Source organism: Heterocephalus glaber, unplaced genomic scaffold (assembly GCF_053883595.1).
Source record: "Heterocephalus glaber isolate CG9 unplaced genomic scaffold, H.glaber_assembly_v1.0 deba00001532, whole genome shotgun sequence".
Lineage (NCBI taxonomy): Eukaryota > Metazoa > Chordata > Mammalia > Rodentia > Bathyergidae > Heterocephalus > Heterocephalus glaber.
The window spans coordinates 21,413,407-21,428,088 of NW_028258330.1; the positions used below are offsets into that span (position 1 = coordinate 21,413,407).

Sequence of the window (14,682 nt, forward strand, 5' to 3'; positions counted from 1 at the left end):
GCTTTAAAATTATAAGGGACTATGAGAAATCAATCCAGTAGCTGCTAGATGATGCAAAGAAGAATAACATCAGAGTTACTGAAGTCAAGGAAGAAACAGGAGAGTGCAGATAACATAAAAAAGCTGTTCACAGAAGTGATGGCAGAAAACCTCCCAAATAGGGGGAAAGAATTTGATATACAGATAGGTGAGGCATATAGGACTCCAACTAGCTTTGATAAAAAAAAAAATCTACACATAGGCATATAATTGTTAGGATTCCAGAAACCTAACCAAAGAACAAAATTCTACAAGCAGTTAGAGAAAAGAAACAAATCACATACAAAGGAAAGCCCATCAGAATCACAGCAGACTTCTCAATGCAAACCCACATGGCAAAAAAAGCTTGGAGTGATGTACTTCAAGCCCTAAAGGAAAACAGCCTCCAACCCAGATTCATGCACCCTGCAAGACTATCTTTCCAAATTGATGGAGAAATGAGATACTTTCATGACAAAGAGCACATTGGGAACTTCATGAATACCAAACCAGCACTCTAAAAAATTTTAGACAATATCATAGGAAAAGACAATAAGGATCACAACCCCAGGAAGCAAAGCAGAATGAACCCATCTGTCATGACAAGAAATTAAATGCAAAGAGGGAGAATCCAACAAACAGAAAAAGTCACGACAATGATAAGTCAATATGTATGAATTATAACCATCAATGTTAATTGTCTCAAATCACCAATCAAAAGAAATAGACCGGCAGAATGGCTCAAGAAACAAGATCCAACAATATGCTGCGTACAAGAAACACATTTAATTAAAAAACAAACTCATAGTCTGAAAGTTAAAGGGTGGAAAACCCTTTAACTTTAACTTAACCCTTTAACTTAACCCTTTAACCTCCATGTGACAGGAACCCGGAAAAAAAAAAAAAAAAGCATGAGTAGCTATCCTCTTTGCTGATCAAGTGGATTTCAAATGAAAATCTGAAACACTCTGGTCCCACGAATTTTAGATAAGGGATACTCAACTCGTAAGTACAACTCTATTGTGAACATATGTTTTCATTCCTCTTAAGTAAAAATTTAAGAACAGGACTGTTGGTTCTTAACAGTAATACAAGAAATTTCTAAATTGTTCTCCAAAAAATGGTTTTATCATTTTACATTCACATTAGCAATATTAGAAATTTCTAATTGGTTCACACCTAAGCTGACATTTGTTCTTTTAAAATTTTTGTTTTGTTTTGTTTTATTTTGGAGGGTACCGGAGATTGAACTCAGGTCCTTGTGCTTGCGAGGCAGGCAGCAGAACCACTGAGCTAAATCCCTGGCCCCTCTTAAAACTTTTAACTTCATCTCCCTAATGAGTGTATAATTCAATCTTGTTACTGTACTGATTAGTATTTTTCTGATTCTAATGTTGCACACCTTTCCTTGTGCTATACTGGCTATTTATCATTTTCTTGTGTCTACTTTTTAATTGGGTTGCCTATTAATGAGCTGTAAGAGTTCTTTATATATTCTGGTCATAGGTTATATGCATTATAAATATGGTCTGTTTAAGGACTACTTTTCATTTTCTTAATGATGTCATTTAAAGTTCTAAATTTTGATGAAATCTCATTTATCAATTTTTTTCTTTTATACATCATGTTTTTTATATCCTAGGAAATTCTTGCCTACCCTAAATTCATGAACATTTTCCCTTATAATTTCTTCTTAAAGTTTTATAGTTTTAGGCTTTCATATTTAGGTTCATAGATCCTTTCAAGTTATTTTTATGTATGGAAATGAGGGGTTGAGGTTAATTTTTTATATATGGATACCAGGTGTTCTAATGCCATTTGCTGAAAACACTATCTTTTTCTCTGCTCTTGAATTGAGTTTATGTTTCATAAAATGTTAATGTTAAATAATCTTTCAAAACTCAGTGGACCATATATGTGTGGTTCTACTTCTAGATTCTCTGTTTTATTCCAATGATCTGTATGTCTTTCCTTACACCAACACTGCCTTGATTACTGTAGCTTTAGAGGAAGTCTTAAAATTAGGTACTAAATGTCTTCCAACACCGATTTTTTTCTTTTTACTTTTCTAGGTCCTTTGTACTCCTACATAACTTTTAAATTTCAATATCCAATTCTTCATTTATAGCAAGTATACATAGACCTGAATTTTTATATATACCTTGTGTTTTCTAATCCCGCTAAATTCAACTACAAGTTCTAGGGGCTCCTAGAGATTTCTTAGTATTTTCTCTGTAGATGATCATTTCATCTACATATAAAGATTTTACTTCTACCTTGCCAATCCTATCCTAATTGTGCAACTTTGTTGCCAAACTATTTTGGTTTGGGCCTATGTTTCAAAGTTGAATGGACAGATGAAGAGTAGGCATATCTGTCCTTATTCCCCACCTTAGGGAGAAAGCATTGTAACTTCTCCATTTATATAAGACATTTTTGCTGGAAATATGGAGTACGTGTCTTTGATCTGTTGAGAAGGTTCTCTTCTACTTCTAGTCTCCTGATAGCTTTTACCATGAACAGCTGTAGAATTTAGTCCAATATTTTTTCTCCAACTACTGACAGGATCATATGGCTTTTTCCTTTCCTCTGCTAAAATAATGGCTTTTGGGGGTGGACCTTCCAATGCTGAACCAACACTGCCATCCCTATAACAAAACCACTTTCTACATACTGCCAGATCTGACTTCTAATAGTTTGTTTTGTTAAACAAATTTCTATCTATGTTCATGCTTTTTTCTTCCATTATCTTTATCCAGTTTTAGGATTAGTACAATGTTGATTTCCTAAAATGAGGGGAGAAGTTTTCCTTCCTTTTTCTGCTTTAAATGTTTGATATAATTTATCAGTTAAAATGTATATGAGCCTGTTATTGTCATACAGGTAGGTTTTCAAGCTAGGAATATACTTTCGTTAATAGGTGCTATTCAAATTTTATGTTTCCTCCAGAGTTAGTTTCATTAATTTGTTGGCCGGGGATTTAGCTCAGTGGTTTCACCAGCTGCTGTGCAAGAGCAAGGACCGGAGTTCGATCCCTGGTAACAACAACAAAAAAAAAGTTGAGGAATTTGTCTTCCAAGGTACTTCTTAGAAGTTGTCAAATTTATTTCAAAAAAGATTTTTATAATATGCTTTCTATATCCTTTTACATTCGGTGAAATCTGTGTAACATCTTCTAGATCTTCATATTTTAATTTAAAAAATGTATAATTGACATTGTGTAATAGGAAGAAAAGGTCTAAAGGAATAGGGGAAGTGGGAGGGGTAGGGGAAAGGAAAGAAGGGAAAAGAAAAAATATGAGAAAAGGAAAAAAATGGAAACAAAGTCTTTGCAAATAGGGAAGGGTGGCGGGGGTGAAGGGAGGGCAGAGGAAGGGGAACAAAATAAGAACCAAGATACTCATGTAAAGGTACAAGATCCCAATGATGAATGTAACTGTATTGTATACCTAAAATGTACCAATAAACTTAATGAGGGGGAAAAAAGCCCTTCATCGTGAGGGGGGCGGGGCATGGACAGGCGGGAAAACAATTTAATTTAGCAACAGTCTCTATTTAATTTTTTTGTTGCTTGAATATAAACCAATGATGAGAAGAGGAGAAACTCTGGCATTTTTTTTAACAAAATTAAATTCACATTTCTGAGGCCATCGTAGTGCGTCCAATGTCCATTAATCTGGAAAGCTGCAGAATAATAATGTTCCTCTTTGTTAAATAATATGGCACATTCCAATAAGTATTTGTGATCAGATAAATCCAAGTAATAGAGTACATATGCCAGATCTTCAGATTTCCAGTATTGCATAATTAAAACAACAATAGGCAGTGCTCCAGGGCAGAAAACTCATTGGGAAAATTCTCTGAAGCCACCACACCCATCCTCTTCACATAATTCAATCTTGGAACAGAATAACTCATCCACAGCCAGTTGTATCAAATTTCCATGTGGAATTTCTTGGGGAGGATTTATATTAATTGAGCACTGCTGATCTTCCTGCACTCAAGTTGGGCATCACAAGTTGGAACAGTAACTTTCTTGAATGGTAGACATGAGGTTTTTAAGACTTTTTATAAAATTATCATGCTCATTCCCAAACAGATCAATTACTAATGAAGCTTTATGAACTTCAGATTTGTATTGCTGTTTTTCCATCTTGTCTCAAATCCAAAGTAGCTTCACAGTTGTATAACTGTAGGTGTCCATTAAATAAAGAAAACAGTCTACAACCCTCTACCAAAATAAAGAAAACAGTCTACGAACCCTCTACCTAAATTTCCCTGGGGAAATTTTCATTCTTGTTAAGAATGACATACAACAACATCAAGAACCCATCTATGGCATAGGTATTTTTCAGTCTTATTTCAAGATAGAGTGGTGTACAGGATACTGCTTTGTGCAGCCAGCTTTCATAGTAAAAACCCCCCCAAGGAAGAACAGGCCTCCAAAATGATCGATCTTGGTTATAGTTATTTGTAATTGATACTTTGATCTCTTCAAACAGTGTCTTCATCCTTGTTGTGAAATGGTCAACTGTGGCTTTAGCAAAGATCTTCCTCTTAAACCTCTTTCAAGGAGTTTGGTGGACAGAAGGAGGAGTTCGTAGAGGTTTCAGTCCATAATTGGCTGGCCCAAGGCAGGGTGACAGAGGGACAACAGTTCATGGTGACCAGAAACAGCAAAAAAACATGAGCCAGCATTTGTTATTATTTGATTTCTTGGTGATTTCCATTTCTTTCTGCTGGGAGATGAAATCTTAGTGTTGTTTTAATTTGCGTTTCTCTAATACCCAGAGACGTTGAACATTTTTCATATGTTTATTGGCCATTTGTACTTTCTTCTTCTGAGAAGTGTCGTTCATTTCACTTGCTCATTTTTGGATTGGGTCTTATTGAGGTGGGGGGCTAATTTTTTGAGTTCTTTATATATTCTAGACATTAGTCCTCTGTTTAAGAAATAACTGGCAAAATTTTTCCTAGTTTTTAGGGTGTCTCTTTATTTGATTGTTTCCTTTGCTGTGAAAAAGCTTTTTTAAAATTAATTATATTGGTACATTTAAGGTATACAATATAATGACATTCATCATTGGAAATTTGCACCTTTTCATAATCTATCTTTGTTCTTATTTTTTCCCATTCCCCTGCCCTCCCTTCAATGCCTCCTCCCCTCCCTATGTACAAAGACTTTGTTTCCATTTTTTCTCATATTAATTTCATTCCCTTCTTTCTTCTCCCCTACCCCTCCCATTTCCCCTTCCCCTTTGCACCTTTTCTTCCTATTTCACATTATCTACTGTACCTTTCAGTCCTTATTTACACACTAGAGAAATTATTCGGTATTTACACGTGTGTCCTGTTTATTTCACTTAAGAGTATCGCCTCAATGTGCATCCATTTAGCTATAAATGTCTCTAGGTTCTCTCTCTCTCTTTTTTTTTGGTACTGGGGATTGAATGAGGGACTTTGCGCTTGCAAGGCAGGCGCCAGAACCACTGAGCTAAATCCCCCGCCCTAGTTTCTTATTCTTTATGGCTGAGTAATACTCCATTTTATAAAAAACTCACATTTTCTTTTTCCAGTCTCCAGTTTTTGGGCAATTGTGTTGTTTCTAAGTTTTAGCTATCACAAACTGTGCTGCTGTGAACATGGGTGCACATATGTCGCTGTGGTATGATTCTTTTAATTCTTTGAGGAAGATACACAGCAGGGGAATAGCTGAGTCAAATGGGAATTGCAGTCCTAGTTCTTTGAGGTATCTCCATACTGATTTCCACAGTGGTGGCACCAGTCTACACTCCCATCAGCAGTGGAGTAGGGTTCCTCTTTCCCCACAGCCCCACCAGCATTTGTTATTGGTTGATTTCATGATGGCAGCCATTCTTTCTGGGGTGAGGTGGAATCTCAGTGTTGTTTTCATTTGCATCTCTCGAATGACCAGTGACGTTGAACATTTTTTCATATGTTTCTTTGCTATTTCTACCTCTTTGTCTGAGAAATGTCTGTTCATTTCAGATGCCCATTTTCAGATTGGGTCTTTAAATTTGGGAGGTCTGATTTTTTAAAGTTCTTTATATATTCTAGATAGTAAACCTTTGTATGAGGGACAGCAGGTGAAAATTGTTTCCCACATTGTGGGTTGTCTCTTTACACTGTTGGTGGTTTCTCTTGCTGTGAAGAAGCTTTTTAGTAAGAAGAGATCCCAGTTGTTGATTCTTTGTGTTAGTTCCCATGCTACTGAGGTTTTTGTTCATAAAGTCTTTTCCTATGAAAATGTCTTCAAGAGTTCTACCTAACTTATCTTCCAGCCAGTTTAGTGTTTCTGTTTTAATATTTAGATTTTTAATCCACTTCAATTTTAGTTTAGTTCATGGTGAGAGGCATAGGTCTAGTTTTAATCTTTGGCAAGTTGAAACCCAATTTTTCCAGCACCATTTATTAAAGAAGCTATCTTTCCACCAGTGAGCGTGTTTGGCTTCTTTGTCCAAGATAAGGTGGCTGAGTTTGTCTGGAATTGTTTCTGCATCTTCTAATCTGTTCCACTGGTCCTCAGGTCTGTTTCTTTGCCAGTACCATGCTGCTTTTTATCACAGTAGCTTTGTAGTATACTTTCAAGTTGGGGATTGTGGTACCCCTACATTTTCTTCATTGCCTAGTATTGCTTTTGCTATTCTAGGTCTCTTTTTGTTCCAAATGAATTTTTGGATTGTTTTCTCCAGGTCTGTGAAGTGTGCTGCTGGGCTTTTAATTGGGATTGCATTGAATCTACATAGCAGTTTTGGAAGTATCGCCATTTCCACTATGTTGATTCTTCCTACCCAGGAGCAAGGGATGCCTTTCCATTTTCTGATATCCTCTTCAATCTCTTTTTTCAGAGTGCTATAGTTCTCAGAAAAGAGGTCTCGGATTTCATTTGTTAGGTTGATTCCTAGGTATTTCAATTGTTTGGATGCTATTGTGAAAGGAATTGGTTGCCCCATTTCTCTCTCAGTGAGTCTATTTTTTGTGTACAGAAAAGCTATTGATTTTTGTGTGTTGACACAAAAAGTATCCAACTACTTTACTGAATTTGGTTTTTAAGTCTAGAAGACTTTTGGTGGAGTTCTTAGGGTCTTCTATACAGAGTATCGTGTCATCTGCAAATAATGATAATTTGACTTCTTCGTTTCCTACCTTTATTCCTTCTATTTCTTTCTCTTGTCTAATTGCTGTGACGAATGTTTCCAAAACTATGTTGAACAGGAGTGGTGACAGTGGACATCCTTGTCTTGTTCCTGATTTTAGTGTGAAGGATTTCAGTTTTTGACCATTTAGTATGATATTGGCTGTTGGTTTTTCATAGATGGCTTTTATCAGATTGAGGTAGAGACTGTCTATTCCAATTTTTGTGGGGTTTTTATCATAAATGCGTGTTGGATTTTGTCAAATGCTTTTTCTACATCTATTGAAATGATCATATGGATTTTGTCCTTGCTTCTCTTAATATAGTGTATTACATTTATTGATTTACATATGTCAAACCATCCATGCATCCCTGGGATAAATCCCATTTGGTCAGGGTGTGTGATCTTTTTGATGACCTTCTGCATTCTGTTTGCCAGTACCTCATTATGGATTTTTGCATCTATGTTCATTAGTGAGATTGGCCTATAGTTCTCTTTTTCAGTTGGGTCTTTCTCTGCTTTGGGGATCAAGGTGATGCTTGCTTCCAGGAATGAATTTGGGAGTATTGTTTCCCTTTCAATTTCAGTGAAGAGTTTAAACAGTAGTGGCAGTAGTTCCTCTCTAAATGTCTTGTAGAATTTGGCAGTGAAGGACCTAGGACCTAGGCTTTTTTTAGTTGGTAAGTTTTTAATTATGTTTTCAATTTCATTGGTTGATATTGGGTTGTTTAGAATTTTTAAGTCTTCCTTGTTCAAATTGATAATTCATATGTATCTAGGAATCTGTCCATTTCTTCTGTGTTTTCCATCTTATTGGAAGTAGGTATTGATGATCCTTTGGATTTCTGCTGGATCCACTGTCATTTCACCATTTTCATTCCTAATTGTGTGGATTTTCCTTTCCTTTTTTTTGATAAGATTGGCTAAGGCTTTGTCAATTTTGTTTATTCTTTCAAAGAACCAAGTCTTGGCTTCATTGATTTTTTTGTATTGTTCTCTTAGTCTCCATTTCATTGATTTCTGCCCTGATCTTTATAATTTCCTCCCTTTTATGGGCTTTTAGCTTGTCCTGGTCTTTTTTTTCTAGAAGCTTGAGGTTCAGCATCAGGTTGTGTAATTGAGCTCGCTCTATTTTCCTAATGTGAGTATTCACTGCTATGAATTTTCCTCATAAGACTGCTTTCATTGAGTCCCATAGATTCCATTATGTTGTACTGGCATTGTCATTTAGTGGTAGGAACTGTCTGATTCCTTCTTTAATTTCCTCTATGACCCATTGGTTATTCAGAAGTGTGTTGTCCAGTTTCCATGTGTTTATGAAATCCTTGTGATTTCTTTTGCTATTGATCTCCAATTTAATCACACAATATACAGGGGATAACTTCAATTCCTTTGCACTTACTTAAACATGTTCTGTGAGTGAGCATGTGGTCTATTTTAGAGAACAACCCATATGCAGCTGAAAAGAATGTGTATTCTGATTTTGTGGGGTGGAACATTCTGTAAACATCTGTTAAGTTCATTTGTTCAAGAGTTTGATTGAGTTCTAGTACTTTGTTGTTTATTTTTTGTCTATTTGTGAGAGTGGGGTATTAAGGTCCCCACTACTATTGTATTAGTGCTTATACAATTTTTCATGTCCGTTAGTATTTGTTTTATATAGTTGGGTGCACTAGTGTTTGGTGCATATATATTAATGACTGTCATCTCTTCCTCTTGGATTGTCCCCTTTACAAAGATATAGAGTCCTTCTTTGTCTGTCTCAATCAGTGTTGGTTTGAAATCCACTTGATCTGCAAAGAGGATAGCTACTCCTTTTTGGGGGGTTCCTGTTGCATGGAGTATTGTTTTCCACGCTTTAACTTTCAGTCTATGAGTTTCTTTTTGAATTCAGTTTGTTTCTTGTATGCAGTATATTGTTGGATCTTGCTTCTTGACCCATTCTGCCAGTCTATTTCTTTTGATTGGTGAATTGAGACCATTAACATTGATGGTTATAACTGATACGTATTGACTTATCACTGTCATGACTTTTTTGTTGTTGCTGGATTCTCCCCCTTTGTTTAATTTCTTGTCATACCTGATGGATTCATTCTGCTTTGCTTCCTGGGGTTGTGATCCCCATTGTCTTTTCCTAGGATATTGTTTAAAATTTTTTGGAGTGCTGGGTTGGTATTCGTGAAGTTCCTAAGGTGCTCTTTGTCATGAAAGTATCTTATTTCTCCATCAATTTTGAAAGATAATTTTGCAGGGTATATCAATCTGGGTTGGAGATTGTTTTCCTTTAGGATTTGAAATATATTGCTCCACACTGTTCTTGCCTTGTGGGTTTGTGTTGAGAAGTCTGCTGTGATTCTGATGGGCTTTCCATTGTATGTGATTTGTTTCTTTTCTCTTAATTGCTTGTAGAATTTTGTACTTCTGTTGGGTTTCGGGAATCTTAACAGTTACATGCCTATGTGTAGATTTTTGTTGATCAAGGCTATTTGGAGTCCTATATGCCTCACTTATCTCTATGTAAGGATCTTTCCCCCTATTTGGGAAGTTTTCTGTCATTATTTCTGTGAACAGTTTTTTTATGTCACCTGCACTCTCTCCTGTTTCTTCCTTGACTCCAATAACTCTGACGTTATTCTTCTTTGCATCATCTAGCAGCTGCTGGATTGATTTCTTATGGTTCCTCGCTATTTTAAAGAAATTTTTGTTCTCCTGGTCACTAATTGGAATCCTAACTTCTAAATCTGAAATTCTATCTTCGTATTGGCTCATTCTGCTTTGTAATCTTTCAGTGGAGTTTTTAATCTCTCCTGGAAATCTGTTTGCATCTGTTTTATGAATTCCATTTGTTTCCTATGTTGGGGTTCCATCACATTCCTCAATTCCTCTATTTTTTTTATCTGTGTCCACTCTAGATTTATTAATCATGTCTTGTACTATGGGCATAATCTCTGTTGTTTTCTGAGAAATTATTTCTGATTTCATTTTTTCCAGGTCCCATTTCGTTGCCAGTTCATGGAGTCCAGGTGGTTGAGTATCAGATTGTTCCATCTCATTGCCCTTTGGGGTTCCCTTGGGTGATCTGGACGTCTGGCTTTGGGACTTATTTATGTGTCTTCTCATTTCAACAGATGCAGCCTGCTGTGTCTTTGCTGAGGCGACTTTTTTCCTCACCCAGTGTTCTTGAATTCTCAACAAGTCACCAAGCAGCCTTTACTCTGCTGCTCACCTGTACACCAATTCCTGGGTTCAGGGTGGTGGCCTTCTAGATCCATGAGGTGACCTGTTGTCTGGGCAGACTTCTGGCTGGGGCCTGAGCACACTTGGAATTGTATCTAGGCATGCCTCTTGCTGGGGCCCCTATGTAGCTATTGTCTGGGAGGGCCTTTGGCTGGGGGCTATGCACCCCAGCTTCTGTTGTCTGCACAGGCTTTGGCTGGGGTCTCCTCACACTTATCAATGGTATTGGAGTGAGCCTCTGGGGACTGCTTGTGTGCCTGCATGGCTCTTCTCCAGGTGGGTCCCTGGCTGTGGCCGATGGTAAGATGACCTTCTGGCTGAAGCCAGTGTGCCTGTGCAGCCCCTTTCTGGGTGTGCCTCTGGCTTGGGCAGGTGTGCCCGGGGCCTCTGGGGTGGGGGCGGAGCCCTGGCTGGGATCCGCCCACAGCTGTACTGGTCTGGGCCACACAGCTGCTCCCCAGGATCTGCCTTAGGGATGGAATGGTGGGCCCTCCGGTGGGAGCGCACCTGCCCGTGCAGTTCCTCTCTGGGCAGGATCCTGGCCTGGGGGGATGTGCCTGAGCCTCTGGTGTTGGGGTGGAGCCCCGGCTGGGATCCTCCTGCAGCTTCATGGGTCTCGGCCACACAGCTGCTCCCCGGGATTTGCACGCACTCACCAATGGAATGGCGGGCCTCCCGTGGGAGCCCAAGTGCCTGTGCCAAAAAAGCTTTTCCATTTGATATAATCACATTTATTGATCCTTGCTGGGTTTTTGTTGTTTTGTTTTGTTTTTTTGAGCAATTGGAGTTCTGTTCACAAAGTCCTTGCCTATGCAAATGACTTTAAGAGCTTTTTCTATTTATCTTCCATTAGGTTTAGTGGTTTTAAAAATAAATTTTATTGGTACATTTTAGGTATACAATATAATGACATTCATCATTGGAAATTTGTACTCTTACATAATATGTCTTGGTTCTTATTTTTTCCCCATTCCCCTGCCCTCCCTTCAACCCCTCCACTCTTCCTATTTACATAGTTTGTTTCCATTTTTTCATTTTCTCATGTTAATTCCATCCCTTCTTTTCCTTCCCCCACCCTTCCCACTTCCCCTTCCCCTTTGCAGCTTTTCTTCCTATTTCAGATTATCTATTATACTTTTTGATCCTTATTTACGCTTTCAGTTTCTCACACCAGAGAAACTATTTAGTATTTACACATATGTCCATTTATTTCACTTAAGAGTATCACCTCAAAAAAAAAAAAAAAGAGTATCACCTCAATATGCATCCATTTAGCTATAAATGACTAATTTCTCATTCTTTATGGCTGAGTAGTACTCCATTTTTTTTTTTTTAAAACCCACATTTTCTTTATCCAGTCTCCAATTGATGGGCGATTAGGCTGTTCCAAGTTCTAGCTATTACAAACTGTGCTGCTATGAACATGGGTACACATATATAGCTGTGGTATGATTCTTTTAATTCTTTTGGGAAGATACCCAGCAGAGGAATAGCTGGGTCAAATGGGACCTCTAATCTTAGTTCTTTGATGTATCTCCATACTGATTTCCACAGTGGTTGCTAGGTTGTTTTTGTTTCAATATTTAGATCTTTGATTTTTTATTTCAATTTAATACATGGTGAAAGATACAGGTCCAGCTTCATTCAATCTTCTCCATATGAATAGCCACTTATCCCAGCATTATTTGCTTAAAAGGCTATCTTTCTTCCAACATATGTGTTGAAGTCAACATATGAACTTAAAGTCTGGGATTGTGATGCCTCCTGGTTTGCTCCTCTTGCCCAGGATTGCTTTTGCTAGTCTGGATTTCTTCTAGTTCCATATAAATGTTGGTATTGTTTTCTTTACTTCTGTGAGGAATGCTGTAGTTATTTTGATTGGGATTGAAGTAAATCTAGATATCAGTTTCAAAAGTATAGCCATTTTGACAGTATCGGTTCTGCCTGTCTTTCCAATTTCTGATGTTCTCTTCAATGTCCTTTTTCAGAATACTACAGTTTTTTGTTGTGGAGGTCTTTAACTTCCTTGGTCAGGTTAATTCCTAGATATTTAATTTTTCTTGATGCCATTGTGAATGATAATGTTTTTCTAATTTCTCAGTGAGTTCATAATTGGTGTACAAAATGTTTTTGATTTTTGTGTGTTGATTTTGTATCCTGTTACATTGCTAAAATTGGTTATTAATTCTAAATGTCTTTTGGTGAATTTTTTTTGTCTTCTATTAGAGCATCATGTCATCTACAAAATGATAATTTGATTTCTTCATTTTCTGTACATATCAATTTTACTTCTTTCTCTTGCCTCATTGCTCCAGATAATGTTTTGAGTATTATGTTGAACGTAAGTGGTGATAGTGGGAATCCTTATCTTGTTTCTGATTTTAGAGCAAAAGCTTTCAGTTTTTCCCTGTATAATACAATGTTGGCCATTGATTTGTCATAAATGGCTTTTATCAGATTCAGGTAAGGTCTTTCTATACTTATTTTCTTTAGAGTTTTTAAAATCATAAATGAGTGTTGGATTTTGTCAAAGCTTTTTCTGCATTTATTAATATGATCATGTGATTTTTGTCTTTGCTTCTATGTAGGGTATTACATATATTAATTTGTATAAGTTAAACCATCCTTACAACCCTGTCAAGATGTATGATCTTTTTGATGAGGTGTTGTATTCTATTTGCCAATGTCTTGTTGAAGATTTTTGTATCTATGTACATTAAGGTAGTTTTCTACCTTAACTGGCCTGTAGTTTTCTTTTACAGTTGGGTCTTTTTCCAGTTTTAGAATCAGAGTGATGCTAGCTTCTGGGAATGAGTCTGGAAGCACTCCTTTCAATTTCTTTGGAGGTTCTGAGAAATATTGGTGTTGTAGCATCCTTAAAATTGTGTAATCAGTGAATTTATCAGGTTGGGGGCTTTTGGGTAGTTTTTTTTATTAATTACTGGCTCCATTTTATTGCTCATTATTGGATTGCTCAGAATTTCTATGTCTTCTTGATTTACCTTAGATGATCAATATGTGTCTAGAAATCTGTCCATTTCTTTAAGATTTTCTAAACTGTTGGAATACAATTTTTTGTAGTAATTACTATCTTCTAGATTTTGATTGTGTTTGTTATGGTTTTGCCTTTTTGATTTCTAATTGCATTGATGAGTCTTTTCTCTCTTGGTAAGTTTGGCTAAGGGTTTATCTATTTTGTTTATTCTAGCAAAGAACTAGCTCTTGATTTGTTGAATCTTTGTATTTTTTTATTATCAATTTCATTAGTTTCCAGTCTGATCTTTATGGTTTCTCTCCTTAAATTAAGATTTGATTTGTATTGCTTGTTGTTTTTTTAATATTCTGAGGTTCCTCATTAGGTTATGTATTTGAGTTCACTCTTTTTCTAATGTTAGCATTGATTGCAAAAGCTTCTCTCTTAAAATGGAATTCTGGTGTGTTGCACTTACATTGTCATTTGATACCAGAAATTGTTTAATTTCTTCCTTGATTTCTTCTGAGACCCATTGGGTGGATGTTCAGAAGTGTGTTGTTAAGTTTCCAGGTGTTTATAAATTTTCTTTGGTTTTTTTTTTCTATGATTGCTTTCTAGTTTCGATGCACAGTGGTCTGATAGCAAACGTGAGGTGATTTTGATTCTTTTATATTTATTTAAGCAGGCATTGTGGACTAGTATGTGGTCTATTTTGGAGAAAGTCACTTGTGCGGCTAAGAAGGATGTGTATTTTGTTGTAGGGTAGAATACTCTGGAGATATCTATTAAGCTCATTTGCTCAACTGTCTTCAGCTCTGATATTTCTTTATTGATTTTTGTTTAGTTGATCTATCTCTTTGTGAAAGTAGGATACTGAGGTCACTTACTATGATTGTGTTGGTGTGTATTTGATCTGTTATGTCCAGCAGTATTTATGAAGATAGATGCTCCAGTATTTTGTGCATATATATTTAAAATGTTTATCTCTTTCTGTTGGATTGTTCCCTTAACTAGGATATAGTGATCTTTTTTGTCTCTTTGGATTAGTTTTAGCTTGATGTTTACTTTGAGAGTAAAATAGTTACCCATGCTTATTTTTGGGATACTGATGCATGAAATATTGTTTTCTATCCTTTAATTTTTAGTCTATGAATGTCATTTTGGATTAGATGAGTTTCTTGAACGCAATAGACTGTTGGATTCTGTTTTTTGATCTAGTCTGCCATTCTGTGTTATTTAATTGGGGAGTTGAGGCCCTTAACATTGAGAGTTATTACTGAAAGGTGTTGATTTATT

The 14,682-nt window shown here is 36.5% G+C and overlaps 1 protein-coding gene and 1 pseudogene across 2 annotated transcripts in view; both read right to left on the minus strand.

Annotated features, from left to right (window-relative positions):
* The window catches only part of Rad21l1 (RAD21 cohesin complex component like 1), a 54,502-nt gene that overhangs the window by 21,324 nt on the left and 18,496 nt on the right, over positions 1-14,682 (minus strand). The gene's annotated exons all lie outside the window — the stretch shown is intronic.
* On the minus strand, positions 3,430-5,317 carry LOC106009021 (dopamine receptor-interacting protein 1-like; annotated as a pseudogene).